A 15,364-nucleotide genomic window follows, 5' to 3' on the forward strand; every position below is an offset into this window, starting at 1 on the left:
GATTCAATCTGTCCCTCACTATGAAAGTCAGTTCCGAAATTAGAACTTTTCGGCGAGAAAAGGGAAAATGAAAGCAAGCCACAGGGAACTGAGAATAGCTTCGGACCAGTTCCTGGAGAATGAAAAATGAAATGAAAATCGCTTATTGTCACAAGTAGGCTTCAAATGAAGTTACTGTGTAAAGCCCCTAGTCGCCACATTCCGGCGCCTGTTCGGGGAGGCTGTTACGGGAATCGAACCGTGCTGCTGGCCTGCCTTGGTCTGCTTTAAAAGCCAGCGATTTAGCCCTGTGCTAAACAGGCAAAGTAAAATCATGGGAGGGAATTTTCTGAGATTTTAGGAATTAAATGGGAGATTATTTTGAATAAAAGATGCTTAATGAATTAAACTATGTTTCTGTTAGTTTGTTTACTATAATAATATTCTAAAAAGAAACCACAGAGATGTTGACATAATATTCAAGTAGGCCCAGTAATAAATAAAGGTCTGGTTATTATTAGCTACAACTAGATGTCTTTAACGGTTTTGCAATTGAATAATTGATTTACTCAGGCAACCATTGACACCTCCTGTCCTTGTGTTACCGTCTACTTTATCTGCTTCTGTCATATCTTGGCCACTTCTTTCTCTCTAACTTTTTTTGTTTCTCCATCTGTTCTTTCTACATATTCTTCTGGTGATGTGAGAGGGAAAGAAGCTCTCACGGAACTCAAACTGTGGTGGTGGGACTTGCAGGAAAACTCCGGCCCTCAATGGCTCCCCTCCCCTCTCCTTCACTTCACTTCCATCACTTTCAATGCCTTAAACCTCCCATTACCTCTCCTCCCACCACTATATCTTTCCTTTCGAACCATCAACATTAATGACCTCCACTTCAAATCACTACCGTCACTTATTTCAACTGTTCACTCACCACACATCAGAACATAAGAACTAGGAGCAGGAGTCGGCCATCTGGCCCCTCGAGCCTGCTCCGCCATTCAATGAGATCATGGCTGATCTTTTGTGGACTCAGCTCCACTTTCCGGCCTGAACACCATAACCCTTAATCCCTTTATTCTTCAAAAAACTATCTATCTTTATCTTAAAAACATTTAATGAAGGAGCCTCTACTGCTTCTGGTGCTTCACACATTATCTAAGAGTAGTTGAGAAGACAGAGGTTACCCCATCCTGCTCCCCAACCACCATTCTCATTTCAAATCCGTGACCCTCAAAGACGCTTTGCTTCCATTTCCTCTACATTTCCCCTTTAGAAAATAAATGAGGATGATGGAGCACGATTCAGCAGACTAAAGTTAAAGACCAGTTTTGGGCATTTGGTGGGGAGTTTCACGACGGCTGGTGAGGTCACGGCCCATATTCGACAGTCCCCAAAACGAGGCCCCACTTTACCAGGCACGGGACACGGGGGGGGGGGGGGGGGGGGGGGGGGGGGGTCACTTGGAGGGAATGGAAATCTGTTACAGTGAAATGTTCACTATTAAAACAAGTTACAGTCGATACATGTGAAGCCTCTGTCTCATTAATAGGCAGAACAGGCTGCCCACCCCCCCGCCCCCACCCCCCACTCCCCCCCCCACTTCCCCCCACCCCACTCCCCACCCCCCCACTCCCCACCCCCACTCCCCACCCCCACCCCCACCTCCCAGGCACAGTAATCCAAGAAGTAAAGCCACGATGCAGACTCCGTTGAGAGGATGGGTGTGAGGATCTGTCAGCAGGGAGACAGGAGTCAGACTCTGGCTGAAACCGAGGAGTCCCAGAGCTTTCCTCACAGCAAGTGCCTTGTATAGTGACCCGCTGACAGTGCGACACAGGCCCATAACTCTGGACTGATGTTTCACAGACCCTTGGGAGGGTGGAATAGGCTGGGCGGGGAGCGGACAGTGTGATTGGGATGGGCGGGGGGGGAATGGGGGGAGGAGAAAATGAGGGCCGGATTTCCGGGGAGGGGAATGTGGGGGGGGGGGGTGAATTGCCGGTGGCGGGGGGGAGGGTCATTGAGCTGATGGACACAGCCTCATCCTAGGAGAATCTGGAGACGATGAGGGCCTCCCATCTCCTCCTGGCATGTCGGGCCCTTGTCGCTGCCTCCATCCTTCAGCTCTTCCTCAGGCTCGTCCTCCAGCACCTGGTCTTCTGCTGAACATGGTGTCCATCAGCTCATTGAATGAACAACGAAGCCTATACACATTGGGCTATCGCTGTCCTCCCCTTCTGGGTCATCCTCAGCCTAATGGGCAGCCAAGTCTTCAGGGTGTGTGATGGTCCACTGCACATGGGGTGCTGCCTCCAGCCTGCATTGGCATTGGTGCCTTCTATAGCGTCTGCCCACCTCGGTGACCACAGCAACTGGAGGGCAGTCTCTGCTGCATCTCCTCCAGCAAACATTGTTACGTCTGGAAGGAATTGGCGAAGGAGAAAGACTGACAATCAGTTTGGGCTTCCATTCCGGGACCCTCAAATCCCGAAGCCTCTCCCACCATTGCCGTAACTGCCCTACCTTCTCTCAGAGAGCCATCCAGCGAGCCAGTAGTGCTGGCAAACCTCGCTCTGCACACTCGCCCCAGTCACACCCAGAGCCCCTGGACCACAGACCTCTGCCGGCATCACTAGGGAGCTGGTGCTCAGCTGCCCTCTGCTCATCCACACACTCCCCCATTGGCCGAGAGGGTGCCCAGTGCTGCAGTCCAGCTCCTTAGTGTTTGATTGTTGGCAGCTGCTTCTGGTGCTGATGCTCCGAGAGTTCAGACAAACTGTCCAGGCATCAAAGTTTGCTGGCCATGGAGTGCACTAAAGATCCTCTGAGACACGTCTGCCATCATGGAGGCACTCGAGAGTTGAGGAATGTGAAGTGTATCACAACTAACAGGGCTAATTCCTCATTTGAAACAGCCCTCAGCTGTGAAGCTAGAGGCTGCTCACAGTCAATGAGTGTGTAATTGCCTTTCAGGATAGAAGCCACAGTAGGGCCCTGTCCTGGAGAGTTTGGTGGGACAGACAGGCTGCAGAATGGCTCTGTCCTGGAGAGTTTGGTGGGACAGACAGGCTGCAGAATGGCTCTGTCCTGGGGGAGTTTGGTGGGTCAGACAGGCTGCAGAATGGCTCTGTCCTGGGGGAGTTTACTGGGTCAGACAGGCTGCAGAATGGCTCTAACCCGGAGAGTTTGGTGGGACAGACAGGCTGCAGAATGGCTCTGTCCTGGTGGGTTTGGTGGGTCAGACAGGCTGCAGAATGGCTCTGTCCTGGAGAGTTTAGTGGGACAGACAGGCTGCAGAATGGCTCTGTCCTGGTGGGTTTGGTGGGTCAGACAGGCTGCAGAATGGCTCTGTCCTGGAGAGTTTAGTGGGACAGACAGGCTGCAGAATGGCTCTGTCCTGGAGAGTTTGGTGGGTCAGACAGGCTGCAGAATGGCTCTGTCCTGGGGGAGTTTGGTGGGTCAGACGGGCTGCAGAATGGCTCTGTCCTGGGGGAGTTTACTGGGTCAGACAGGCTGCAGAATGGCTCTAACCCGGAGAGTTTGGTGGGACAGACAGGCTGCAGAATGGCTCTGTCCTGGTGGGTTTGGTGGGTCAGACAGGCTGCAGAATGGCTCTGTCCTGGAGAGTTTAGTGGGACAGACAGGCTGCAGAACGGCTCTGTCATGGTGGGTTTGGTGGGTCAGACAGGCTGCAGAATGGCTCTGTCCTGGAGAGTTTAGTGGGACAGACAGGCTGCAGTTGTGGTTGTCCCTGTTATGGGTCTCCACAATATTTCTATTTAAAGATGGCTTGAAGGCCTAACAGATGCAAAGCTCCTCAACACTCCCACCCCCCAAGCCCAGGGGCGACCCTTGACCTGGAACGCTACAGCTCCCCGGCCAAGCTCAACCTCCCCTGAAGGGTCCCCCCCTGAGCACTGGGGCAGCAGCTCCGGTGCCCTCGAGCGGTGTGCTGGTGAATGGAAATGGCTGCTCACCTCCTCACTTCCCTTCAGTGGCTATTACGGCAGCTTCGCGTTTTTGAACAGGAGTACTAAGCAACGCCTGCAAGATTTCCTGCTAGGCAGTTGGGTAATTCCCGGGAGGCCGGTGCATTTAACTTCAATCTTGTTAATGAGATTGAACTGAATGCAAGTGAGAGTTAGAGTGGCACAGTGGCATAGTAGTTAACACTATTGCTTGACAGCGCAGTGTCCCAGGTTCGATTCCCCGCTGGGTCACTGTCTGTGCGGAGTCTGCACGTTCTCCCCGTGTCTGCGTGGGTTTCCTCCGGGTGCTCCGGTTTACAAAGAACAAAGAAATGTACAGCACAGGAACAGGCCCTTCGGCCCTCCAAGCCCGTGCCGACCATGCTGCCCGACAAGTCCCGAAAGACCTGCTTTTAGGCAATTTGGGCATTCTGAATTCTCCCTCTGTGTACCCGAACAGGTGCCGGAATGTGGAAACTAGGGGCTTTTCATAGTAACTTCATTGCAGTGTTAATGTAAGCCTACTTGTGACAATAAAAATGATCATGATTATTATTAATGATATTCTCCCATTTTTGGGCGAGATCCGGAACTCACTACGAGAGTGGACCAAGTGAATCGGAAAATGGTTTGTGCCCGGCGCGAATCTCAGTTTCGCCCTCTCACACTAATCACCTGGCACGCTCCGATTCACAACACAGTCGCTGAATCGCACCCATCTGGCTGCAAACCTGTTACATTGAAAATGTTACCTCACTGCTATGAATAATTACCTTTCCAAATGACCTCACACTGGTTAGGTGATTAAATGTGAAATAGTCAGCTTCAAAATTGAACTTCTGAAAATGTAACCATTCGGATGAAGGGAGAGCCCCTGCATTCCCAGGCTGGTCAGATGGTGTTACAACCTGCCTGCTTACCATTGGCTGGGGACTAATGACAATCCCACAATCCTGTGGGAGTATGAGCTTCCCCAATGAGGGGGGCGGAGAAACCACTAGTAAACTCCAAGTATAAATAAAGCTGGCCAGTTTGGAACCAGCAGGAAGGAGTGTGCAGCAAGGGAAGTTGCTGCTGCTGTTATATATATATGTTATTGTAAATAAATGTTATTACTTTGTATCCTTAAAACTCGTGCTGGATTCTTCGTGGCCCTCAACAAAAGATGGGCTGGTCAGTGACAAATGGAATTCAATCTGGATAAGTGTGAAGTGATGCACTTGGGCAGGACAAACGAGGCGAGGGAATACATGATAAACGGCAGAACCCTGAGAAGCACCAAGGATCAGAGGGACCTTGGTGTGCATGTACACCCGTCCCTTAAGGTAGCAGAGCAGATGGATACAGTGGTTAATAAGATATACGGTATACTTGACTTTATTAACCGAGGCACAGAGTTTAGGAACAGGGAGGTTAGGCTGGAACTGTATAAAGCATTGGTTAGGCCACAGCTGGAGTATTGTGTGCAGTTCTGGAATCCACATTATAGGAGGGTGCAGAGATTTACCAGGATGTTGCCTGGGCTGGAGAGTGTTAGTTATGAAGAGAGATTGGATAGACTGGGGTTGTTTTCCTTGGAGCAGAGGAGACTGAGGGAGATGTACAAAATTACGAGGGACTGATGCGACCATCAATTCACACGAGACAGAGAGGTGGCGTGAACAGTGGCTTTAATCAACTAGAACAGTGCCTGCCTGCGACTGCTCTGCACTGAGAGCCGCCTACAGGGCAGCTGCTCTATATACCTCCCCTCAAGTGGGCGGAGCCAGGGGCAGAGCCCACAAGGGCACCAACATGATACAAGCGGTGTAATACAATACAATGGTCCGTAGGTGGAACCCACAAGGTCAAAACATAGTACAATGCAATACAGTGGTGAATGGTTGTCGTAATACGTCACCACAGGGACATAGATAGGCGGGGAGAAACCTTTCCACTTGGTGGAGGATCAAAGACCAGGGGGCAGGGATTTAAAGTAAGGGGCAGGAGGTTTCGAGGGGATGTGAGGGGAAACCTTTTCACCCAGAGGGTGGTGGGAGTCTGGAACTCGGTGAAAGGGTGGTGGAGGCAGAGACCCTCATAACATTTAAGAAGTATTTAGATGAGCACTTGCGATGCCAGGGCAGACAAGACCACGGGCCAAGTGCTGGGAAATGGATTAGAACAGTTAGCTGGTTGTTTTTGACTGGGGCAGACATGATGGGCCTGTTCTGTGCTGTATGATCCAAGACCTTCGAACCTTCATTTTCTGCCTTACTCGTTCTCTCTCACCTCCATCCTTTTTCCCTCAACTTAATACATTTTCAGGAATTGGATTGGATTTGTTTATTGTCACGTGTACCGAGGGACAGTGAAAAGTATTTTTCTGCGAGCAGCTCAACAGATCATTTAGTGCATGGAAAGAAAATAAAATAAAAAGGAAATACATAATAGGGCAACACAAGGTACACAATGTCACTACATAAGCACTGGCATCGGATGAAGCATACAGGGTGTAGTGTTAATGAGGTCAGTCCATAAGAGGGTCATTTAGGAGTCTGGTGACAGTGGGGAAGAAGCTGTTTTTGAGTCTGTTCGTGCGTGTTCTCAGACTTCTGTATCTCCTGCCTGATGGAAGAAGTTGGAAGAGTGAGTGAGCCGGGTGGGAGGGATCTTTGATTATGCTGCCCGCTTTCCCCAGGCAGCGGGAGGTGTAGATGGAGTCAATGGATGGGAGGCAGGTTCGTGTGATGGACTGGGCGGTGTTCACGACTCTCTGAAGTTTCTTGCGGTCCTGGGCCGAGCAGTTGCCATACCAGGCTGTGATGCAGCCCGATAGGATGCTTTCTATGGTGCATCTGTAAAAGTTGGTAAGGGTTAATGTGGACATGCCGAATTTCCTTAGTTTCCTGAGGAAGTATAGGCGCTGTTGTGTTTTCTTGGTTGTAGTGTCGATGTGGGTGGACCAGGACAGATTTTTGGTGATGTGCACCCCTAGGAATTTGAAGCTGCTAACCATCTCCACCTCGGCCCCGTTGATGCTGACAGGGGTGTGTACAGTACTTTGCTTCCTGAAGTCAATGACCAGCTCTTTAGTTTTGCTGACATTGAGGGAGAGATTGTTGTCGCTACACCACTCCACTAGGTTCCCTATCTCCCTCCTGTAAAAATCCACTGTCTGGAACGTCTCGTTTCATTCACCAGCAGTCCCTTTGATTTCTCACCTACAATGGTTCAGGTAGTGCCTCAATTTTAAAATCCTGTTCCTAATTATCAAATCTCTCTGTGGTCTCACCTTTCACTATCTTCCAAAACTGCTGCACTCTTCCAAATCTGTCCTCCTGCACATTCGCCAGTTTAATTGTTCCAACACTGCGGCTATGTTTTCAGCTGCCTTGGACCTCAAGCTCTGGAACATTAACTACTCTGCATTTTACACTCCTTTGAGATGCTCTTTAGTCTGTAGAGGGATCCAGGGGATAAGGCTGCAGGAAGCTCAGCCTTTGTCCTTCTGTACCGAGTGCTCATGCATTGCACTCGTGTTACACCAATAAAATACACACTGGAGACCGAGTCTCCACGCTGGGGACGAGACTCCGCGCTGGAGATAAAGACTCCGCGCTGGGGACCGAGACTCCGCGCTGGGGACCGAGACTCCGCGCTGGGGACCGAGACTCCACGCTGGAGATAAAGACTCCGCGCTGGGGACCGAGACTCCGTGCTGGGGACCGAGACTCCGCGCTGGGGACCGAGACTCCGTGCTGGAGACCGAGACTCCGTGCTAGGGACCGAGGCTCGGCGCTGGGGACCGAGACTCCGCGCTGGGGACCGAGACTCTGCGCTGGGGACCGTGAATCCGCGCTGGGGACTGAGACTCCGCGCTGGAGACCGATATTCTGCGCTGGGGACCGAGACTCCACGCTGGGGACCGAGACTCCGCGCTGGGGACCGAGACCCGTTGCTGGGGACCGAGACTCCGCGCTGGGGACCGAGACTCCACGCTGGAGATAAAGACTCCGCGCTGGGGACCGAGACTCCGCGCTGGGGACCGAGACTCCGCGCTGGGGACCGAGACTCCACGCTGGAGATAAAGACTCTGCGCTGGGGACCGAGACTCCGCGCTGGGGACCGAGACTCCGCGCTGGGGACCGAGACTCCGTGCTGGAGACCGAGACTCCGTGCTAGGGACCGAGGCTCGGCGCTGGGGACCGAGACTCCGCGCTGGGGACCGAGACTCTGCGCTGGGGACCGTGAATCCACGCTGGGGACTGAGACTCCGCGCTGGAGACCGAGACTCCGCGCTGGGGACCGAGACTCCGCGCGGGAGATAAAGACTCCGCGCTGGGGACCGAGACTCCGCGCTGGGGACCGATATTCTGCGCTGGGGACCGAGACTCCACGCTGGGGACCGAGACTCCGCGCTGGGGACCGAGACCCGTTGCTGGGGACCGAGACTCCGCGCTGGGGACAGAGACTCCACGCTGGGGACTGAGACTCCGCGCTGGGGACCGAGACCCGTTGCTGGGGACCGAGACTCCGCGCTGGGGACAGAGACTCCACGCTGGGGACAGAGACTCCACGCTGGGGACCGAGACTCGAGACTCGGCACTGGTGACCGAGATTCGTCGCTGGGGACCGAGTCTCCGCGCTGGGGACCGAGACCCGTCGCTGGGGACCGAGACTCCGCGCTGTGGACAGAGACTCCACGCTGGGGACCGAGACCCGTTGCTGGGGACCGAGACTCCGCGCTGGGGACCGAGACCCGGCGCTGGAGACCGAGACTCCGCGCTGGGGACCGAGTCTCGAGACTCGGCACTGGTGACCGAGACTCGTCGCTGGGGGCCGAGTCTCTGCACTGGGGACCGAGACCCGTCGCTGGGGACCGAGACTCCGCGCTGGGGACCGAGACTCCGCGCTGGGGACCGAGACTCCGCGCTGGGGACCGAGACTCCGCGCTGGGGACCGAGAATCCGCGCTGGAGACTAAGACTCCGCGCTGGAGACCGAGACTCCGCACTGCAGACCGAGCCTCCGCGCTGGGGACCGAGACTCTGCGCTGGGGACCGAGACTCCGCGCTGGGGACCGAGACTCCGCGCTGGGGACCGAGACTCCGCGCTGGGGACCGAGACTCCGCGCTGGGGACCGAGAATCCGCGCTGGAGACTAAGACTCCGCGCTGGAGACCGAGACTCCGCACTGCAGACCGAGCCTCCGCGCTGGGGACCGAGACTCCGCGCTGGGGACCGAGACTCCGCGCTTAAGACCAAGACCGAGACTCTGCGCTGGGGACCGAGACTCCGCGCTGGGGACCGAGACTCCGCGCTGGGCACTGAGACTCCGCGCTGGGGACCGCGACTCCCAGACTCCGCGCTGGGGACCGACACTCCGCGCTGGAGACCGAGACTCCGTGCTGGGGACCGAGACTCCGCGCTGGACACCGAGACTCCGCGCTGGGGACTGAGACTCCGCGCTGGAGACCGAGACTCCGCGCTGGGGACCGCGACTCCCAGACTCCGCGCTGGGGACCGAGACTCCGCGCTGGGGACCGAGACTCCGTGCTGGGGACCGAGACTCCGCGCTGGGGACCGAGACTCCGCGCTGGGCACCGAGACTCCGCGCTGGGGACCGAGACTCCCAGACTCCGTGCTGGGGACCGAGACTCCGCGCTGGGGACCGAGACTCCGCGCTGGAGACCGAGACTCCGTGCTGGGGACCGAGACTCCGTGCTGGGGACCGAGACTCCGCGCAGGGGACCGAGACTCCGCGCTGGAGACCGAGACTCCGCGCTGGAGACCGAGACTCCGCGCTGGGGACCGAGACTCCGCGCAGGGGACCGAGACTCCGCGCTGGAGACCGAGACTCCGCGCAGGGGACCGAGACTCCGCGCTGAGGACACTGAAAATAAATCCTACTTTACGATCACACCACAGGCCAGTTTAGCTGTCAGACAAGGCTTGAAACAAATGACTGTCCATTACAAAGTCATTCAGTGAAATGTTTGAGAATTAAATTGCCAATCATCATTGGCAGAATTGCGTGTTGTGTTGCTCATCAGAAAGTTTAAGTGCCCACTACGCTGCAGGGCTTTGCACTTCAAGAGCATTACCCTCATACGTTAAATAAACATCTCAATAGTTGCATAATTCACGGTTTTAAATATTGCGCATTTGCAAATTGCTGAAAATATGCTAAACATTTACCATCAACAGGAAATACTGTGCAGAAGGCCATTCAGCCCATCGAGTCTGCACTGGCCCTTAGAAAGTGCAGTCTCCCCAAGCCCATAGGAAGAAGCTAAGAATAGATTGGGTGCATTGTTGTGCAGCAAATGAGAAAGAGAGCTGCACAATTAGCCGTGTTTCCCAGCACGGCGCGCCCCCACCGGCAGCGGAATTCTCCGTTACTGCAGCCAGCCAATGGGGTTTCCCATCAGGGAACCCACGGCCGTGAGTTTTCTGCCTGCGCGACGGAGAAATCCTCTGATGTTTCCTTGTCAGTCTCACCTAGCTCCCAGCAATTGCATCACTGAATGAGGTCAGTGAGGATTTATTGTTCTTAACCAGGGGCAGGGATGAAGGGGGATCTGCCCCTTATGGAATTCCACTGAGTTCAGTGGAATTAAAATCAGATGGGTTCTATCCCAGGTCAGTGATCCACCAGATTACTGCCGGGCCAGTAAAGAGCAACGTCCACTTTCCCGCAGATATTGTGTGACATGAAGAGGGCATAGCTTTAAAAATTACAAACACGTGAAGCATTATAAATAAAGGCAACAAAATCTGGCTTTGTATTGGCTCTGGTTTCCGCACTGGTTTGTATCGGCACTGGTTTGTATCGGCACTGGTTTGTATCGGCACTGGTTTGTATCGGCACTGGTTTGTGCACTGGTTTGCGCACTGGTTTGTATCGGCACTGGTTTGTGCACTGGTTTGCGCACTGGTTTGCGCACTGGTTTGCGCACTGGTTTCCGCACTGGTTTCCGCACATGGGAACTGCGTGACCAAAAGGCGAAGGCTCCACTCCTGATGATTTCCAGTGCAGCCTGCGCCAATCACCATGTTTCCAAATACAATGGCACTGGAAACATGCGGATAGTGAATTCAATCAGCATCCAATCTGCCATCTTGGACTTAACCAGCCCTGTTAACATCACCTGGAGAGGCACAGGAGAACATGGAGCCACTTGGATGTGGGACAACCCATACCCACCGCTCCCCGTGACCTCCATATTATTTAAAGACATCATCATTCAACACGCAATTGAGGTAGTTGTGACAATCCTCATGCTGCTACGGAGCGAGTGGAAGGACGGCGTGGTTGGAGCAGCTCGTTAATCCATTGCGTGTTGCTGAATCTTTGGAAGAAGTGGTGAATCCAAAGAGAAAATGCTGGAAAATCTCAGCAGGTCTGGCAGCATCTGTAGGGAGAGAAAAGAGCGAACGTTTCGAGTCCAGATGACCCTTTGTTAAAGCTGGTTTCAGATTCTCGCATCCACAGTAATTTGTTTTTAGCCACTGTGGATTTGAATGGCCTCCGTACGCCTCTAGTCATGGGGCAGGAAAACCCCTGAGCAGCAATATGACGGAGATAAAGCAGGAGTGGCTCTGAGGAAGGACTGTTTGCAGAGCGAAGGCAACGAGTCTCAGCTGGAGTCGGGCCTGTAGCAAGGCTTCACCACGGAGGTGGTTGGGGGAGCTGTGCCACCTTCTCCAAACAACCCAACAGTGCCTCACGTTCCACAGGAACAGATCCTTCCAGTCTGGAGCCTTCATCAACATCCTTTTTTTTGCTATCTATTACTACATCTGCAAGGTATGGTAAAGGTATAATCCCAGGTGACCATAGGCTGCTTTCCCCTTTGAAGGGGAGAGCTCATTGGTGGTGATTTAACCTGAGGCAAGGAACAAGGTTGAGAAGACGGAACCTCAATGAATAACCTCAGCCGCTGGCCTCGCTCCAGCCGGCTACCCAAGCAAGCTAAACCCCCCCCCCCCCCCCCCCCCCCCCCCCTCCAAGAACAGAGGGTTTCAATGTCTGGAGATGATAAATTATCGTCCTCTTTAAATGTAGAGAGAAGAAAGGAAGAAGGGGCATGCGAGTACAGTGAGAGTCCCATGGTGCAGGGAGCCACTGGCTGTAGATACAGGGCTCCTCAGATGCTCTATCTCAACAGGGAGATAGAACATAGAACATAGAACATAGAACAATACAGCGCAGTACAGGCCCTTCGGCCCACGATGTTGCACCGAAACAAAAGCCATCTAACCTACACTATGCCATTATCATCCATATGTTTATCCAATAAACTTTTAAATGCCCTCAATGTTGGCGAGTTCACTACTGTTGCAGGTAGGGCATTCCACGGCCTCACTACTCTTTGCGTAAAGAACCTACCTCTGACCTCTGTCCTATATCTATTACCCCTCAGTCTAAAGTTATGTCCCCTCGTGCCAGCCATTTCCATCCGCGGGAGAAGGCTCTCACTGTCCACCCTATCTAACCCCCTGATCATTTTGTATGCCTCTATTAAGTCTCCTCTTAACCTTCTTCTCTCCAACAAAAACAACCTCAAGTCCATCAGCCTTTCCTCATAAGATTTTCCCTCCATACCAGGCAACATCCTGGTAAATCTCCTCTGCACCCGCTCCAAAGCCTCCACGTCCTGCCTATAATGCGGTGACCAGAACTGTACGCAATACTCCAAATGCGGCCGTACCAGAGTTCTGTACAGCTGCAACATGACCTCCCGACTCCGGAACTCAATCCCTCTACCAATAAAGGCCAACACTCCATAGGCCTTCTTCACAACCCTATCAACCTGGGTGGCAACTTTCAGGGATCTATGTACATGGACACCTAGATCCCTCTGCTCAGCCACACTTTCAAGAACTTTACCATTAGCCAAATATTCCGCATTCCTGTTATTCCTTCCAAAGTGAATCACCTCACACTTCTCTACATTAAACTCCATTTGCCACCTCTCAGCCCAGCTCTGCAGCTTATCTATATCCCTCTGTAACCTGCTACATCCTTCCACACTATCGACAACACCACCGACTTTAGTATCATCTGCAAATTTACTCACCCACCCTTCTGTGCCTTCCTCTAGGTCATTGATAAAAATGACAAACAGCAACGGCCCCAGAACAGATCCTTGTGGTACTCCACTTGTGACTGTACTCCATTCTGAACATTTCCCATCAACCACCACCCTCTGTCTTCTTTCAGCTAGCCAATTTCTGATCCACATCTCTAAATCACCCTCAATCCCCAGCCTCCGTATTTTTTGCAATAGCCTACCGTGGGGAACCTTATCAAACGCTTTGCTGAAATCCATATACACCACATCAACTGCTCTACCCTCGTCTACCTGTTCAGTCACCTTCTCAAAGAACTCAATAAGGTTTGTGAGGCATGACCTACCCTTCACAAAGCCATGCTGACTATCCCTGATCATATCATTCCTATCTAGATGATTATAAATCTTGTCCCTTATAATCCCCTCCAAGACTTTACCCACTACAGACGTGAGGCTCACCGGTCTATAGTTGCCGGGGTTGTCTCTGCTCCCCTTTTTGAACAAAGGGACCACATTTGCTGTCCTCCAGTCCTCTGGCACTATTCCTGTAGCCAATGATGACATAAAAATCAAAGCCAAAGGTCCAGCAATCTCTTCCCTGGCCTAAATATTCATTTAGTATCTCGCCTATCTCTTCAGACTCCACACACAATTTCCCATCCCTGTCCTTGACTGGTCCTACTCTTTCCCTAGTCATTCGCTTATTCCTGACATACCTATAGAAAGCTTTTGGGTTTTCCTTGATCCTTCCTGCCAAATACTTCTCATGTCCCCTCCTTGCTCGTCTTAGCTCTCTCTTTAGATCCTTCCTCGCTACCTTGTAACTATCCATTGCCCCAACTGAAACTTCACACCTCATCTTCACATAGGCCTCCTTCTTCCTCTTAACAAGAGATTCCACTTCCCTGGTAAACCACGGTTCCCTCGCTCGACGCCTTCCTCCCTGTCTGACCGGTACATACTTATCAAGAACACGCAGTAGCTGATCCTTGAACAAGCCCCACTTATCCAGTGTGCCCAACACTTGCAGCCTACTTCTCCACCTTATCCCCCCCAAGTCACGTCTAATGGCATCATAATTGCCCTTCCCCCAGCTATAACTCTTGCCCTGCGGTGTATACTTATCCCTTTCCATCATTAACGTAAACGTCACCGAATTGTGGTCACTGTCCCCAAAGTGCTCTCCTACCTCCAAATCCAACACCTGGCCTGGTTCATTACCCAAAACCAAATCCAACGTGGCCTCGCCTCTTGTTGGCCTGTCAACATATTGTTTCAGGAAACCCTCCTGCACACACTGTACAAAAAACGACCCATCTATTGTACTCGAACTATATCTTTTCCAGTCAATATTTGGAAAGTTAAAGTCTCCCATAATAACTACCCTGTTACTTTCGCTCATATCCAGAATCATCTTCGCCATCCTTTCCTCTACATCCCTAGAACTATTAGGAGGCCTATAAAAAACTCCCAACAGGGTGACCTCTCCTTTCCTGTTTCTAACTTCAGCCAATACTACCTCGGAAGAAGAGTCCCCATCTAGCATCCTCTCCGCCACCGTAATACTGCTCTTGACTAGCAGCGCCACACCTCCCCCTCTTTTGCCTCCTTCTCTGAGCTTACTAAAACACCTAAACCCCGGAACCTGCAACATCCATTCCTGTCCCTGCTCTATCCATGTCTCCGAAATGGCCACAACATCGAAGTCCCAGGTACCAACCCACGCTGCCAGTTCCCCTACCTTGTTTCGTATACTCCTGGCATTGAAGTAGACACACTTCAAACCACCTACCTGAACGCTGGCCCCCTCCTGCGACGTCAAATCTGTGCTCCTGACCTCTATACTCTCATTCTCCCTTACCCTAAAACTACAATCCAGGTTCCCATGCCCCTGCTGCATTAGTTTAAACCCCCCCAAAGAGCACTAACAAATCTCCCCCCCAGGATATTTGTGCCCCTCAGGTTCAGATGTAGACCATCCTGTCTGTAGAGGTCCCACCTTCCCCAGAAAGAGCCCCAGTTATCCAAAAATCTGAAACCCTCCCGCCTGCACCATCCCTGTAGCCACGTGTTTAATTGCTCTCTCTCCCTATTCCTCATCTCACTATCACGTGGCACGGGCAACAACCCAGAGATAACAACTCTGTTTGTTCTAGTTCTGAGCTTCCAGATGTACTGTAACCACAAGGTCGAACCACTCTCTGAACATACAGTATGACCACACCCAGACGATCATGTGTTAAATTCCCACAATCCCGTCAGGATAATGAGGCTTTCATCCTTGGAAAATCAGCCTTTCCGTTGACTGCCTTCCAGGCAAATGTCTAATGACTTTCCTCTGCCAGCCAAACTCACGT

At 52.4% G+C, this 15,364-nt stretch overlaps 1 protein-coding gene across 3 annotated transcripts in view; it reads right to left on the bottom strand.

Moving 5' to 3' along the window:
* iqsec3a (IQ motif and Sec7 domain ArfGEF 3a) overlaps positions 1–15,364 on the bottom strand; it is a 738,133-nt gene that overhangs the window by 538,772 nt on the left and 183,997 nt on the right. The gene's annotated exons all lie outside the window — the stretch shown is intronic.

The sequence above is a fragment of the Scyliorhinus torazame genome, chromosome 19 (assembly GCF_047496885.1).
Source record: "Scyliorhinus torazame isolate Kashiwa2021f chromosome 19, sScyTor2.1, whole genome shotgun sequence".
NCBI classification, from domain to species: domain Eukaryota; kingdom Metazoa; phylum Chordata; class Chondrichthyes; order Carcharhiniformes; family Scyliorhinidae; genus Scyliorhinus; species Scyliorhinus torazame.